Raw genomic sequence first — 17,976 nt, 5'->3', positions numbered from 1 at the left:
TGTGTGTGTGTGTGTGTGTGTGTGTGTGTGTGTGTGTGTGTGTGTGTGTGTGCTGTTTTGTATATATCTACAAGTACATAGGCCAAAGGAAGATATTTGAGATTACAGATGTGGAATAAACTGTATCTGGCTTTTTAAGTAAGTGCTGGCTGAGCATTTAAACTCAGGAACCTGTGCTTGCCTAGCAAACACTCTTAGCCACTGGGCCATCTTTCCATCTGTGATTTGAGATTCTTGGCATGGTACCCACATCTGTACCCACATGCACACACATGTACACGTATGAGAGGTAAAGAGGAAGAGACTGACTTTTCTCAATCTCTCCACTTGAGGTAGGAATAATAATAATATTCATTCACAAATATGGTCTGTGTGTTAAATTAAGAACTACACCATACGAGCAATTTGAAAACAGTATTAGTTACCATAGGTTTTTCTGAGCTAGCCGTGAGCCAAATGTTGTAGATGCCAATGAAGGCCTGTGTCTTCTACAATAATCTTCTTAGCAAATCAGAGCACTTGTGGTTGAATGAGTGGGGGCTCCACAAACGTCAAGGCAGAGTTTCTAGGTCTTCCAGATGCTGGTAATTCTTTTACGCACTCTTGGGTCATGCTGCTAGTTGAAGCTTGGGGATTAGTGATTTCTGATTAGGATAATCTAGTTAAAATATTTGGAATTACTTCAAGCATGGATAATAAGAGGAAGTTGTGCCAAGAAACTCAATAAGTCATCACTGTTTCTCATGAAGAATTTAGAAAAACCTCAGGGATTATTGAACTGTACTTTCTAATCAGAGACCAAGAAGTACTCCAAACATACTAACACATTAAGGGAAAAAATTCACCTGAGGATATAAGGTTTGCCTTTTCTTTAGATTTGAGTTACATTCAAGGTCCAGGAATTAATTTTTAAAAAATTACTGTCATGATAAATATCATAAACTATAAAGTTACCAAAAACCTAACTGACATTTTTGATACATGATTCACCAGTGTCTAGAGGAAAGACATGAAATACCACATTATTGCTAACTTTCGTGGTTGTCTATAGAGGTGGAGGTGATTATGTGTATGGTGATGGTGGTGGTTGTGGTGGTGGTAATGGTAATGGTGGTGATGTGTTTGGTGGTATAAGTGACTGTGGTGGTAGTTGTAGCCACCACATATAATAAACTTTCCAACAGTATCATCTTATGTGAACTTGGTTCCCATAGCACATTTTTTAACATGAGGACAGCTTTCCCTCATCCACAATAAGATCTCCCACCTCAGTCCTCAGCAGTGCAGTTTAGCCCACTCAAGGGCATTATTAAAGCACCCCTGTTTGGCTATGGGACCTTCTGTATCCTGAGAACATCTGGTGAAATGATAAATACTTTATATGTTTATTGTTGCTTCTGCATTCCTTCTGTGAGTCCTGAACTATCTTGGAAGAATAGCTTTGGAGAAGCCCAGTAAAGGGCTCTTGAGCATGGTTGCCTACAGCTCCTGGTTCTGTTGAATCTTGAATTCAACTTCAATTTCTCAGCACCAGTCACTGGCTAGCCGGTCAAGATAGTGGTAGTAATGATGCTGATATGATGATGATGGTGGTGATGGTGGTGGTGGTGATGATGATGGTGATGATGGTGGTCGTGATGGTGATAATGGTAATGATATGTATAGTGGTAGAGGTGGTGGTGGTAGTGGGTGATAATTGTGTGTGTATATGTGTGTGTGGTAGTAGATGTAATAGTTGTGCTATGTATAAGATGGATGAGGTGGTAGTTATAGAGAGAGTGGTGGTATGTGTGTGGCTATACAGGTGATGGTGGTAGTGGTAATAATGATTGAAAGGTGGTGGTGTCAAAAGGGATGCTCCAACCTCAAACATTTTTCAATTAAAACAAAAACCTATTAAATATCTAACTTTTCTTCTTTTTCTTTTTCTACCCCTCCTCCCACAGGAATAATGGGAAACTCAAACCTATGCATTATTGTCAGGTCACCAGCAGGAGGCAATGTTAAAAGAGCAATGGGACATATTTTTATATAGTCCAGATAAATGTGAAAAATGCTTGTGTTTGTAGGAAAAGAAGGTGGTCACTGAGACCACTTGCAGCTGTCTCTGTGGATTTTTCGTGGTTTATGGAACAGGGGATAGGTACTAAAAGGTCTCAGGCATGTCTTTGGGTATACATCCTTCAGGCAAAGACAGTGTTGTAGCAACTATCTCCTTGACCTTATGCTTCTGTGGAAGAGAATTAGTCCCTTTGGTGCAAAGCTACTTTGTACCTCCATACTTTTCCATATTGACTAATGTAGATTTTTGCAAACTTGTTTCTGCCATTGCACCAAGATCCACCCTTTTCTCAATCTTTCAAGTGTTATCTATCTCTTAGGAATTCTTGATGTAGGACAATGGTCTTGTACCGTGTTACTTGTATTGTCTTAATAAAATGCTGATTGGCCATTAGCCAGGCAGGAAGTAGAGGCAGGGCAATAAGAGCAGGAGAATTCTGAGAAGAGGAAAGACTCAGTCTGCAGTCATTACCCAGACACAGAGGAAGCAAGATGAAAATGCTTCACTGATAAAAATACCTAGCCATGTGATTAACACAGACAAGAATTATGGGTTAATGTAGGATTCAAGAGTTAATAAGAAGCCTGAGCTAATAGGCCAACCAGTTTATAATTAATGTAAGTCTCTGTGTGTTTCTTTGGAACTAAATGGCTGTGGAACTGGGCAGAACAGAAACTACTGCCAACAAATGGCACCAATGTGGACAACTAAATCTACTTAAAACCTGAGAGAGTTTGGGAAGAAGTTCTAGACACAAAAAAGAACAGAGTTAAGCGTTGCTTCTTGGTAGCAGCATTTTCTCAGATGAGCTCTGTTTGCTAGAGGCAAGCTCATCTCATTCAAGACAGATTTCCTGACTCAGCTATGCCTGCAAAATCCTTGCAGCTCTTTTAAGAGACCCCACCATAAAACACTTAAATGATGTTGATGAATAGCCAACAGCATACTTTTTTGTAGTGGCAGGGACCTTAAAACTCCATAAGAGTTCTGGCAATAAACATGGCTCCACTAGTACCTCTGCCATGAAGCTAGACTCTTTAAAAGCTAAGGAATGGGGTGGATCCAGCCATCAAAGCCACAGCTTTAATCCTAGCCATATTGGCTTAGCAAATTAAAGACTCATGTGGTCAGAAGAAGAGAGATATGTACAGTAAAGATATATTCAGACAAAAACAAACCTTCTAAATGGTTTACAGTGTGTTTAAAAATATGTGAGGCTTGGGAGAGAAAGAAAAGGCTAAAAAGAGAGAGAGAGTGAAAGAGGAAGAAAGGAAGAGAGAGAGAGAGAGAGAGAGAGAGAGAGAGAGAGAGAGAGAAGTTGGGTGTGGTGGCCTATGCCTTTAATCCCAGCACTTGGGAGGCAGAGGCAGGCAGATCTATGTGGGTTCAAGTGTAACCTGGTCTACAGAGTGAGTGCCAAGACAGTCAAAGATACACAGAGAAATCCTGTCTCAAAAAACCAAAAATTAAAAATAAAAATGAAAGAAATGGAGTTTAAAATAAAGCCAGGTAAAGATGGAAAATACACAGAGAGTCTGGATACTGTATGTTATTGTGTTGTCTTTGAATGGTTTGATGGCTGAAGAAGGAACAACAGCTGCTAAAGGACATTTGATTACAAATGTTGCTGGATTATTACAACATATATATTTTGAAAATTCTTTGACTTCAAAATTTACGTCCAAATATATGTTATTTTGGAGAAAATATTTTGTTTTTCTTTCCACAGGAAGTGAGAGACTGTGGATTCATTCTGGGTTAAGAAATATCAGGTTTGATCAAGGAAGACCCTTTAAGAAATCTCTGACAGGAGCAGATGGCCAAGATGCCTTAGTTCTACATCCAGAACAGGCTTAAGATTGCTGGCTGAGGTGATCAAGCCTTACAGAGTATTCTAGTCAGGACCTGACCATAATTATAAATTTTCTTTAGGTCCCCATAAGATTATCAGTGCTCCCAATCAGCAGGAAGTAGCCTAGAAAACTACTCCCACATGCCCAAAAAATGGATTATGAATATTTGTCTTTGTATAGAGTATTGGTTACAAGTTGTTAAGGATAATGGTCAGGGGGAAAAAAAGCTAAACAAAGGAGATTAGATTCAGAATTCTTGTTTTGAAAAAAGGGGGGAGTGCTATGGGACAATGTCTTGTTCCCTGTCATTTGTATTGTTTTAATAAAACACTGATTGGCCATTAGCCATGTAGGAAGTAGAGGCAGGGCGATGAGAACAGGAGAATTCTGGGAAGAGGAAAGACTCAGTCTGCAGTCATTACCCAGATGCAGAGGAAGCAAGATGAAAATATTTCACTGATTAAAAAAAAAATACCAAGCCATGTGGCTGACACAGACAAGAATTATGGGTTAATGTAGGATGTAAGAGTTAATAAGAAGCCTGAGCTAATAGGCCAACCAATTATAATTAATGTAAGTCTCTGTGTGTTTCTTTGGGACTGAATGGCTGTGGGACTAGGCAGGACAGAAACCTCTGTCAACAAGTTCTCTTCTCCTGTAGGTTTCATGTAATGCTTGGTGAAAGTTAATCCTTCCCTGGTTTGAACATGATACAAGGCAGTCATTCCAAAATTTTGTTGACTGTTGACCCCATCTAGCAAAAACACTCTAGAAACCTTCCTAAGTACTTGTTTACTAAAAATTATCTAAAGCTGACCTATATTAAATTGCTAACATAAAACCTTTTGATCTATGAAAAGGGCCTATCACCAATAGAGTAGTTCTTCTCACATGTTCTCATAATCTTCAAACATTTAACAAAAATCATATAAAGATAAAATTGATGACATATCTTAAATTATGTCTTTTTATTATATTCTGACACGGGGAACTTCTCCTTCATTGAAGCATGTTATTATGAATAAAATTTGGCTAGCTTAGATGTTAAACCTCCCTCTCGTTGTAATGACTTCCCAGTTTTGTTAGCTAATTTCTCAAGCCTCATACCGCACTGGAAGCACAATTTACCATTAAGAAGAATCGCTCTGTTTCTGTCCAGAAACAGACTCCCACGGGTGTCAGCAAAGTATGGCATATCAACTTGCTGTAGGACGAAGCTCTTCCTCTTGTGTTAAGCCTTGGTAAGGCAAGACCTTACGAAGGAAAGGTTTCCCAAAGCCAGTCAAAGCATTACGGACAGTCTCTGTTCTCACTGCTAGGAGTCCCACAAGTATACCAAGGTATACAACTGTCGCACATATGTAGAGAGCCTAGGTTTATCCATCGCAGGCTCCCTGACTGTTGTGTGGGGGAAGCAAAAGAGAGGTGGGAGAGGGAATGAAAGAAAAGGAGAGAGGGGAAACTGATGTCTGAATGTAAAATGAAGTCATATTTTTTTTTAAAAAAAATGAAGAGTGACTGTTAAAACTGTTCTCCAAAAAAACATGCTGTTCTTTCAAAGGTTGCTATTGCTATGATGGAGCCAGGTTTCCTATGTTGTTTTAGGACCAGCTATGTTGTATTGAAACAGTAAAAACCCCTATATTCTGAGAATTCTCTTTAACTAGGACCACTTTTGCCTTGGATATCTTGGGAAACCCTCTTCATTTCAGAGCTTCTTGTTTCACAAGCTCTTTTTCCTACTCACTCCAGGTGCAAGGGCTGTTTGTGCTGCATGAGCCTCCTTCCCTAACCAGAACTTTGTGAGAGGTGTAGTCCTTGGCATACACTAAGCCAATTCTATCCTCTCTCCATGGGATACAGAATTGGGACATTGCATTTAGAGACTGTGTAGTTAAGTGTGCTACCTAGTTGAGAATTGGAGTTGCTCCATGCTTGGGATAAAACTTCATTTACTTGCTGTGTGCACAGCAGAACAGAAAAAGGTGGGTTTGAGAAGTGAGATCAATGAAGCAGATAACCGGAGCAAAGCAGGGGTGAGCTAACAGTTGAATGAGCTTCCTAAGCCAGCTCGAAGGACACTTTGGTGGCTCTCCTACTAAACTCTTGCCTAGCTAGCTTTTCAGGGGAAGCCGATAATTTCTATAAATGGACTCAGTAGATAAGTGTCAAAATGAACATCCCAAAAGCTTTCGTGGAAAGAGGCAGAAAGGACAAAATGATATCTTGGCTTTGTTCAAGTCTCAGCATAGGGGACTCCCTCTGCAAGACTGTGATTACAGTGGGGCTTACCTAAACTGCAGTGAGTCATAAAAAAAGGCAATTATTGCCAGCAGTCCTTGTTCTCTGGCTCAGAGCTGAATGGGAACTTTAATAATATTATAAGAATTTTTTTCCTACAAAACTAATTCTCAGAAATGGTATAAATCGGATGCGTGTTTATTTTTTAAGACAAGCTTATCTTAATTGAGGTTTTCATAATTTTGTTTCACTGGCTCCCGTAAAATAAAAAAAAAAAAAGGAGGCGTTGTATGGAAAACTTGAGTGTCTAAATTAGTTTTTTTCTCTGTACATTTTTTTTTTAAAATCCCTTTTGAACATCGTTTTAAGATGTCTTTCACCTCTTGGGACTGAACATTGCACAAAGAGGTTGAATAGAGTCAGTAATACAAGACTGATATAAGACAGCTATAAAGTACTGAATAATTATCAAAACACTATGAAAACCAGTGCTTCAAACCCCGTGTGAATGATCATACCCACGAGAGCAGATTGATAAGATCTGAAAAGTGGCAGGGCGTCTCACCGAGGACATCGGGGTTGTTGTAATACACACACTGCCTCGCTTCCAGCCCCATTGGCCCTCACGTCGTTTGTAGTACCACGCCAGTTACAAAGAAGAGGGAAACCAAGAGGTTAACGAAGCTCTTCAAAGAAATGCCATGAGGAGGTAATAGAGTGGGAGCCCAGACTGGACCTGATCGAAGGCAGCCCCAGTGCCCTGCATTTTGATTTAGTTAAAAGGTGATAATTGAGTGAAACACCTGGTATATAAATGTTTGATTGGAAGACTGTTAGTAATAATACATAATTTTTTTTCCTTTTATAGTTATCTCTTCTTAATTAACAGTGTCCAGTGAATTGTTAATCTAGTCTGCATTTCTCTAACAGTTGAAAAAAATCATCATACTAATGTTTAATAGCAGCATGGAAACAATAAGGGGTTATCCTGCAGGACTCCTTTATGTTGGAGCTCAGGGAAATGCATTTTTAGTCATCTTAGTGTGAAAGAGAATTCCTAAAAAGACACTGACTTGGTTCAGGGAATAGTTGAGTGTTCCAATAAAGATGGGCATTCTTCCTGGGGACCCAATTCCCACGGAATGCATGAGAGATCTCTATTGGACTGAATGTGTCTCTTTCCCCTTGATTATGCCTTCCCTTTAAAGAACGAAACTGGCTATGAGGCAGCTCAGAGATTCATTTTTTAATGAAGTTATTTTTTTAATAGAATAGGGTAAAACAAAAATCATTATAAATTGGGCAAGGAAAACCAACAGAAGGAAAAGAGTCCCAAGAGAAGGCACAAGAATCAGAAATCCACTCATTCATACATTCAGGAGTCTCACAAAAAAAAAAAAAGCACTAAGCTGAAATCTATCATATATACATAGAGGACCTGGTACAGATCCATGACGGCCCTGTGCTTGCTGCTTTAGTCTCTGTGAGTTCATACGAGCTTTGATCAGTTGATGTAGAGGGTCTTGTTTAGAGATTTATTCTTGAGGTCCCAAGTCTCTTGGTTTTAGATCTCTTCTCAATGGTAAGAATTAGAAAACCTAAGATATAGGGTCAGTGGGATAAATAAAGGAGTGCAGGCACTTGCTGTCATGCCCAGAGACATAACATCAGTCCCCTTAGAGCTCACATGATGTGAGGTAGGAGCTAACTCCTGTAAGTTGTCCTCTGCCCTCTACATGTGCACAGCATGAACACACATCATACGCACATGCACACATGCACAAATAAATACCAGAAAAGTCCTAAAGAAAGATACAGACTGACCTTGAAATAACTTCAAGGAACAGAACAATTTAAGAGTCCCAGACTTATATTTACATAGATATTTGGTAATTAAAGGGGGTGATTTCTAAACATAAGAAGAAAAAAACCTTGCAAATTGTATACAAATCACTTTTAAATTTTACAGAGAGCCTCATTTATGCATGTAATTCTGAACACTCCCTTGTAATAAAATACAGATTCCTAGTATAGAGACAAAATTACTGCTAAAAGCCCACATCATAGCCACATATTCCTTTTAAAATGTTTATTATATGTATGCTTGTACACTGTGTGTGTGTGTGCCTGGTGCCCACAGAGCCCAGAAGACAGTGTTTCATTCCCTGGGACTGGAGTTGCAGATGGTTGTGAACTTCTGTGTGGATTCTGAGAATTGAAAAACATCATGTGTTTTTAACTGCTGAGTCATCTCTCTGGTCTCAGATGTTAATTTTTATCTTCAAATGTAGGGTTATTTAATAGCATGTTTTCTCTCTTTCTTCTCTTTCTTTCTCCCTCTCCTCTCCCTCTCTCAGACCTTACAGGAGGCCAGAAAGATGTTTCAAATTTTAGTCACAGTGTTAAACATTCCTATAATAAATAGCTCTGAAAATATTAGTCAATATAAATATCCTATGAAGGAAGCGACAAATGATATATTGGTCCTAGCCACATATACAGTTCTTCAATGGTGATGAATAGAGCTTCGTGTCCCTCTGTTGTCTTATGCTAAAAGAAAACAAACAAACAAGCCTGTGCCTGCATTACTTGCAGAACTGACGTGCTTGCCAAGGACTAACAATTAGCTGAACTCCCTTAGCTATACCCTGGGAGTGGAACACAGTGAAGAGAAACCCTGCACCCTGCATTGTAACCAATCACATTGTTCTGAAATGAGCCACAGGGTTGTCTTTGGGAATGCAAAACCCAGACCACTTTTTATGATGTTTAGTGTTTCCTTGGCCATAAATATTCCTTAAAGTCCACGCCGGCTGTCTGACAGTTTCATTTTCTGCAGACTGCCAGACCGAGGCCATACACCATGTCTGATCATTATCTTTGAATCGAGATCCTGCCCTTTAGATGGTTTATCAATAGCCCTGGCATTCTGACTATCCTCTTTGGCCCCGGATTAATGACTTCTGCCCTGAATTCTGCCTCAAAGCAAAGTGAAGGATAGGACAGGATTGTAATGCAAGGACAATCCTACACTTTCTCCACGCTGCACCCCAGCTGCCCAGGACATAGGAAATGCTCACCTCGCTCCATATTTCTCACCATGCTGTCTTTGCTCATACTAACTTCATTGTGAGGTTAAAAAAACTCGGCTTTGCAATTCCATTGAGCATCAGCACCCCTGCCTGACCTTTACAGGTTGACATCACTGAAGTCACCTTCATGGGACTTTGTATAAAAAAGTAGCACACGTCTTCTCTTTGCTTTCAAATGACTCAATTTGACACTTTGCAGAAGTGTACTAAAGACTAAATTACAGAGCCTACAGTTTAACATATCCAAGCAAACTAATGTTCTGGAGATTGTTGGACAAGAGGTTGAAGTCTCAAGGGACCCTAAGAAGGCCACAATAAGGTACTATGCTGTCTTGCAATAAAATGGTTCCACAATGTTAGATAAGGATGGTAGTGCTGTGTTTGTGTGCATGGCAGGGGGCAATAAAGAGTTCAATATCTCCCAGAACTCAGGAGGCAGAAGCAGATGGATCTCTGTAAGCTGGAGGCCAGCCTGGTCTATATAGTGAGCTTCAGGACAGCCAGAGTTATGTAGTGAGACTCTGTCTCAAAGGAAAAAAATGGTTCCCTATCAGTTCTTCACAAAGCCACCTTTGCATTTCAGTTCCCAAGCTTTCCTCCCCACTTCTGGCACCGTTCTCACTATTTATCTGGATTCTTTCTATTTCAAGTAACCAAAACCTCAATCTGAGTCTGGCATGAAGGCACACAGCTGTAATCCTACAGCTCAGAAGTCTGGGAAAGGAATAAGACAAGGTTAGGCTACATGGTGAGTTCCAGTCCAGCCTGTATTGAATAACAAGTTCCTATTTCTAAAAGAAAAAAGAAGATTATCTCAAATAAACACCCATCTCCATCTAACTTAGACATACAAATGCTCTTATATTTTGAGAATATTGATAAGGACAATCCAGGTATTTAAGGCCAGGAACATGTCTGATGTCATGGAAAGGTAGGGCAGAGGCCTGAGATTTGATGTCATGGGATAGCTTCCTGGTTTTCTCCCATCGCTATTTTTCTCTACAGGGCCTCTTTAAAAACCTATCCTTGTGACTGAAAATTTTTTACTAGGTAGACTCATTTTTTTTCCTAAACTATTACATGAAGAAGGTTAATAATTCTTACTTATTAGTAACAGCAAAAATCCTCAGCAAAGGGGGCCTGCTCTGCACACATCGGATTATATAGATGTTCTTAAGACAGTTATGCCAAGTCAGGTATGTTCTGTAACTGACTGCTCTCATCCATCCCAAATGCATCCTTGCCATTGAAGTGATTGGGTCTGGACACGAAGGAGCTGTAGGAGAACATGGATAGCAGTAGAAGTTATCACAATGAGCAGTACAACCTGTGGAAACTCATCTGTGTGGGGCTGCCACAGCAATGCAGGGGGAAAGTGGAGGGATTTAGTCTTTCGCTGCTTAACTAGACTATGATGTGTCTGAGGTCAGGGACTGGGTCATATTTTTTTTGCTCATTTAACTTAGAGAAGAAGATATAGTTTGCATCTAAATTTTTAATAAAAAATGGAAAGCATATAATACATTTCCATATTTTCCTGAGGAAAACTTATTCTGGGACAAGGAAGAAATGGTACAGTCAATGTGTGGGTCAGCATACAACAAGAAAAGAAGCAGACAGCAAACCTTCCATTCAATCAGAGTCTCAGTGATGCACCTTAATGCCAGGCATGTGGGTGACTATTTTTCAGCTTCCACTCAGACCATGGCACACTACACATAAGATCTACTCGGTAGACTTGCAGTGAAATATGAATGAGGAAAAAAAAAGAGATGAGTTTGATGGAGTCTTGAATCCTAGTAAACCTTTGATAAGCGGGGAGATTCTGACTCCCCACTGAAACCAGCACACTCAGCCACATCACCCATCAGTCTGTGGATTCCTTGTCAAGCTGATCACAGGATACTCTTGCTTCTCCTGACACCACCCCGCTCTCAGGGATCCAGAATGCAGCACGTATCCCTGCCCCCAGATGGGATCACTTTCTCCCTGTCATTAACTGAAGCCATGTGCACATTCTCTCTGCTCCTTCTATGTAGAAAATGAAGGCATCGTGAATCTGACACTGGAGGTGGTTAGTAGCTTATATCAATACACATGTAATCATTGAAGTCAGGCATGCTCACACCTTTTCTTTTTTAGAAGTCCTATCCAAATATGGTGAATAGACTATGAAAAGCTCTGGTCCCTAAGGACAGAACAGCTGTTATTCATTTCTTCCTTATCCTGATTCCATGTCATCACATGACAATTGAGACCAAGAGTCAACTTAAGTATACCAATCTCTCTTTTTTTCATAAACAAGCCAACATTCTGAAGCAATAATAATTGCTGAGGGGTACAGTAAGAAACACTGTCATTGCTTTGAGCCTGAGTGGCAAGCTCCCCTTAGCCTGTCAAGGGTATGTCTGTGGTAAGGTAACTTTGCGTTGCTTAAGATAAACAAAATCATTCTGACTTTTATTCTTGTTCTTTGTCCTTTCTTGAACATGAAAGCAAAAGGGCTCGAATAATGGACAGTGTGGATTCAGTCATTCATGGGCCCTCTGTCTGCCATACCATCACCACTAGAACAACCCTTCTCTCTGAACCCACATGGGAGCAGCTCTATCGAGCTTCTCTCAGTTCCCCTGTTCAGAGCACCTTCTCCAAACAGCCCTCCCAGCAGGCTTTGCACTGCATCTCCAGAGCAGCCTGCTTGCTATTCACAGGTGTTGCAATGATTTGTGCACACATGTCTCTCCTCCCATAGCTGAAATTCCACAGAGAATTACTATTCTTTATACATCTTCTTCTGCTCCCAGAGCTGTATCTAGATAATAATAGGCTCTCAATAAAAAGTGGCGAAGGAACATTAATTTAACATCACTTGAATGCAGCTTGCTTTTATTCCCTGAGGGGAAATGCACACCTGCCATTTTCATAAGTTCATCTCTCTAGAGAAAGAAAGAAAAAGCCACCATAAGCTTATCAGAATTATTGATCTAACTTTAAAAAACCCTCAAACTATTGCAACATTTCCTTTCTATCTTCGCTGGGAACCTTTCAGAATGTCTGTGGGCTTTATTTAGCTTTTAAAGGTTATGTGCTGCTTGAAGCCCTGCTTATCTTTCAAGAAGATAATGTTGCTGCTGATTTGTGAGGAGAAAGCTCTCCCATCCAGCTTCCTGGTAAACAGTCTTCAAGGCATGCACACTTGGAGCACCCATTGAACTGAGCAACCAGATGGTCAGGGATGTTGCACTTGGACTGCCTAGGACCTGTGACTGAGGCACCAATTAAGGGCACATTCCTATCCCCTACAATCCCAAACATTACAGATCCTTGTCAAGGTGACCATCCCAGCATCTAACTGTTGTGATTGGTGTCAGTAATATTCTCAGAACTTTCTGTGCCATGGAAACAACCAGAGGCTCTCTTGGTAAAGCACATGGCTTATTAGCATGAGAAATTGAGTTCAAGACCCTAGAGTCTGCACAGTGCAAGCACCTGTGAGCCCAGTGCTCCTATGGGAAGATTGGAGGCAGAGAAGGCAGCACCCCAGTAGCTCACATACCAACTAGCCCAGCATACAAAACAGCAAACAAGAGACCCTGCTTCAAAGAAAGTGAGAAGCTGTGCTGGAATAGCCACACTCATGCTGTGGTGTCCATGCACACGCATTCATATATTAAAATACAAGTCAATAAATAATTATCTGCCCTCTGAGACCAGAGCTGATCCACTCCATACTGGCTAATAAAGACACTGAAGCACTGATTCTTTAAGACTCAGCCAAGGTCACTTCTATAGGACCCCCTGCTTTCTTAGAGTTCATGGCTCTAGGATTAGACAAAAGTGCCCAATATTAACAACCATAGGAATTACTCAAATCTCAAAGGTCACATTGGAATATAATTTTACTCAATGAAATACATTTGCTCTGCAGTTTGGAAAGTCTTGATCAGTAATGACAACCATGCAATATGTATTCATCTCAAGGTATAGAGTATACTGATCACTGCCAGAAAGATCCCTGGACCCCTTCCAAGACAGCCCCACATCTCCAGGAAATTATTTTGTTTTTTACCATAGATTATTTGTTTGTCATTTTGTGTTTTTGCTTTTAACTTAACCCAATTATTTCAGACTCTCATCCCTTGAGTTGTGAGAAAATTCATTTCAATCAATGGGAACTTTTCCCATGGAACTTCTCTGGGGCTTGATTTATTTGTCCCACTTAAAATGTTTGAAATGATAGCATGTACGGGTGTGCCTGCATGTGTGTGTGTGTACAAATACACTCGATCACAATAAAAAGAAAGGTTCTGGAGACAATGTGATAATGCTGTGGAAATAAGATTCGGATACATTTTCAGTCAAATAAATATCTGCGCTGATCAGATGACATCACAATTAACCGCTTAATTAACACATTCTGCCGGAGCAGTGCGCCTGCCCCAGCAACAGTGTTAGGTGGTGGACACAATGAAGCAAGCATCTCCCTGGAAGAAATGTGCAGCACTAAGCTATTTTCCATTTAGGGTCCAGAGCTATGCCTCGTAGATGTTATCTATTGCCTAGAATTTTGGGAGAAATTCCATTGTTTTATTTTTAGTAATCATTATTTTAACTATACAATTTATAGTATAAATGTAACAATTTATAGTATACAATTTAACTATACAATTTACAAATTTATGGATACAGTATACGTGTTGACTGCATATAATGATCAAATCCAAATAACCAATGTTTCCATAGCCACATTTTAAGACTAAACTTTTGAGTAGTATAAAAACTGTGTGGGTGTGGTGTTTAAATGCACATACAGAATAAATGAAGCAAGGTATTTGACTGTTTCATATCCTTGGCGTTACTTTTTTAAAAAGAGATTTTATTATTTTAATTCATATCTGTGGTGACCTTAATTGCCAAATAAAATTCTTATATCTAACTTACTTTTCTGCTTAGTAGGCAGGTATAATATTTTGTCTGTCAATTTACATGAGGTCAAGAGAACTACATTCTGACAAGTTATAAAAAAAACAAATAATTTTGATTTATAAACCACTGTATGGTTTTGTTATATGCTTTGTACTTTCAACTTCCTCTCTTCTAATTATTGATAAAATATAGACTATTATGAAATGCAGTCCCTACAATTCCATAGGATGCTAAAACCTGCCTAAAGGCTACCTAACTTAATATGCCTCTCTCCTTCCCCCTGATCTTAGCCTCGATTAATCACTATTGCACACTCTGGTTGATGTTTTCTTTTCTTTTACATATAAATATTATATGTAATTTATAAAAATATTGAAAACAGACTTTTTTCATACAATATTCTGATTACAATTTTCCATCAGGCAGTTCCTCCCAGATCCTTCCCATCACCCTCCTACCCAAGTTCATACCCTGTCTTTCTTTCTCTCTCTCTTTCTCATTAGAAAACAAATAGTAAACAAATTAAAAATCGAAGGCATCTAAAAAATAATACTAAAATAAAATAAAAACAAACTAGAATAGGACAAAACAAACAGAAAAAAAAGAGCCAACAAAAAAGAGCAAGAAACACATATAAATGGAGAATTACACATTCACACAAAAAAAATCCATAAAAACACAAAAACTGGAAATCATAATATACACATAAAAGACCTAAAAGGTTAAAAATTTTATTTATTTATTTATTTATTTATTTATTTAATTTTTCGAGACAGGGTTTCTCTGTAGCTTTTGGTTCCTATCCTTTCCAAATTTTAAAAAGCTCAATAAAATATTATGAGACACAAAACCTCCAAAAATGGTGTGGAGTTTATTCTGTATTGGCCATCTGCTGCTGGGCATAGGGACTGCACTTAATAGAGTGGTTTTCTACCTAGGGACACTCCCTTGGGGAAAACTAATTTTTTCTTTGTCAGTGATTTTCATTCTGGTGGTTGCCATTTTGTCCAATTGATGATTTCCTTAGCTGTACAAACGTTTTCAGTTTCCTGAGGTCCTGGATATTAATTGTTGTTCTTAGTGCTATCAGTGTTCGTAGGTAGAGGCTGTTCATTTATTTCCTAGCCACAATAATCACACAAAATAATCACACAAAACTATATTAATTACAATACTGCTTTGCCAATTCATTAGGCTTTTTATTAAGTAACTCTTACATCTTAAATCAACCCATTTTTATTACTCTTCATTTTACCATGAGGCTTGTGGTTTACCAGTAAGTTTCCAGGACATCTATCTCCTTTGGCATCTCTCTGACTCCATCTTCTTCTCTCCTCTATCTCTACTTGGAATTCCTGCCTTGCTCTATTTTGTGCTGCCATAGGCCCACAATAGCCTTTTTTTAATTAATGAATGGTAATAAAACATATTTACAGCATGCAGAAGGGAATTCCACAACAAGTGTTCTGTTCAGAAGGTCTTCTCATGTGCCTATGAATTTACTTTCTCTTCAATTAGATTCAGTTCATCTCGCTTTGTGTTGAGATCTTTGATACATTCATAGTGGAGGTTTTGGCAGAGTGATAAATAAATATGGGTCTATTTGCATTCTTCTACAGGTAGCCATCCAATTTGACCAGTATCATTTGTTGAGGATGTTATCTATTTTCAGTTTTCTTTATCAAAACTCAGGTTACATAGGTGTGTGGACTTATGTCGGCATCTACAATTTAATTCCACTAATCAGCATGTCTGTTTAGGGGCCCAAACAATGATGTTTTTATTATTATAGCTCTGTAGTACAACTTCAGATCAGGTATGGTGATACCTCTAGTTATTCTTCTATTATTTAGTATTGTTTTAGCTATCCTGTTTTTTTTTTCTGTGTTTCCATATGAAGCTGAAAATCTTACTTTCAGATTCTGTGAAGAATTGTGTTGTGATTTGATGTGGATTGCATTGAATCTGTAGATTACATTTGGTAGGATGGCCATTTTTACTGTATTCTACTTATCTATCACTTTTCCATCTTCCAACATCATCTTTAATTTTGTGCTTCAAAGTCCTAGAGCTTTTATCGTACAAGTCCTCCAATTGTTTAGCTAGAGGTACACCAAGACATTTGGGAGGCTGTTGTGAAAGGTATTGTTTCTCTGATTTCTTTCTCAGTCTGTCTTTTATTATAGGAAAGCTACTAATTTTTGTGAGTTAAAGTGTTGTACTCTGCTGAAAGTTTGTAAGCTGTAGAAGTTTTCTGATGAAAAATTTAGGTTTATTTATGTATTCAATCATAATATTTATAAATAAAGATACTATGACTTTTCCCTTTCCTATTTGTATCCTCTGGGATTCCTTCAGTTGTCTTATAGCTTTAGCTAAGACTTCAAGAACTATATTGTATAGATATATAGAGAGTGGACAACCTTATTTTCTTACTGATTTGAGTGTCATTGCTTTGAGTTTCTCTCCATTTAATTTGATGCTGGCTACAGGGTTTTGTAAACTGCCTTCATTATGTTGAGTTATGTCTCTTGTGTCCTCTCTAGGGCTTTTATCATGAAAAGATGTGGGATTTTGTCAAAGCCCTTCTTTATGTCTACTGAGAAGATCACATGGTTTTTGTCTTTCAGTCTTTTAATAGGGTAGATTACATTTATTTATTTATTTATGTTGAATCATCCCTTAATCTCTGGTATGAAGCCTTCTTGATCATGTCGGATGATCTTTCTGATGTGTTATTGGATTTGGTTTGCAAGTATTTTATTGACAGATTTTGCATCTATGGTCATACAGGAAATTATTTTGTTAATTCTCTTTTCTCTATTAGGCTTTTATGTAGTTTAGTTATCAAAATAACTGTGACCTTGTAAAAATAATTGGACAAAATTCTTTCTGTTTATATTTTATGGAATAATTTGTGGAGTATTGGCATTAATTCTTCATTGAAAGTCTGGTAGAATTCTGCACTAAAACCATTTGGTTTTTAGCTTTTTTGGTTGGAACACTTAATTACTGCATCTATTTCACTAGAGATTTTAGGTCTGTTTAAATTGCTTATCTGATCTTGATTTAATTTGGTAGGATATATATATTAAGAAAATTATGGCCGGGCGGTGGTGGCGCATGCCTTTAATTCCAGCACTTGGGAGGCAGAGGCAGGCGGATCTCTGTGAGTTTGAGACCAGCCTGGTCTACAAGAGTTAGTTCCAGGACAGGCTCCAAAAACCACAGAGAAACCCTGTCTTGAAAAACCAAAAAAAAAAAAAAAAAGAAAGAAAGAAAAAATTATGTATTTATTTTAGAATTTTCCAGTGTGATGGAGTATAAGATTTTTTAAGTATGTTCTTATGATTCTCTGGATTTTCTCAGTATCTCTTAGTATGCCCCCTTTTTGACTTATAATTTTGTTAATTTGGATCTTCTCTCTCAACCTTTTAGTTAATTTGGCTAAGGATTTGTCAATATTACCGATTTTCTTTAAAGAAAAACAACTCTTTTTCACTGATTTTTTTCATTGCTTTGTTGTTTCTATTCTTTGTATATATTCCTGAGTTTGATTATTTCTTGCTTCTACTTCTTTTGGGTGTTATTTCTTCTTCTTTTTTTCCAGAACTTTCAGCTCTTCTTGTAAGTTGCTAATATGCGATCTCTCCAGGCTTATTGGGCTGTTTTTAATGTAAGTACTTAGTGCTATGGAATTGCCTCCGATGCTGCCTTCATTGTGTCTCATAAGTTTTGGCATGTTGTGCTTTCATTTTTATTCAATTCTAAAAAGGTTTTCTAAGTTCCTTATATGCTCTAG

This window comes from Microtus ochrogaster, chromosome 15 (genome assembly GCF_000317375.1).
Source record: "Microtus ochrogaster isolate Prairie Vole_2 chromosome 15, MicOch1.0, whole genome shotgun sequence".
Classification (NCBI taxonomy): Eukaryota; Metazoa; Chordata; class Mammalia; order Rodentia; family Cricetidae; genus Microtus; species Microtus ochrogaster.
The sequence above is the reverse complement of the archived record's forward strand: the minus strand, read 5'-3'. Positions refer to the sequence as shown.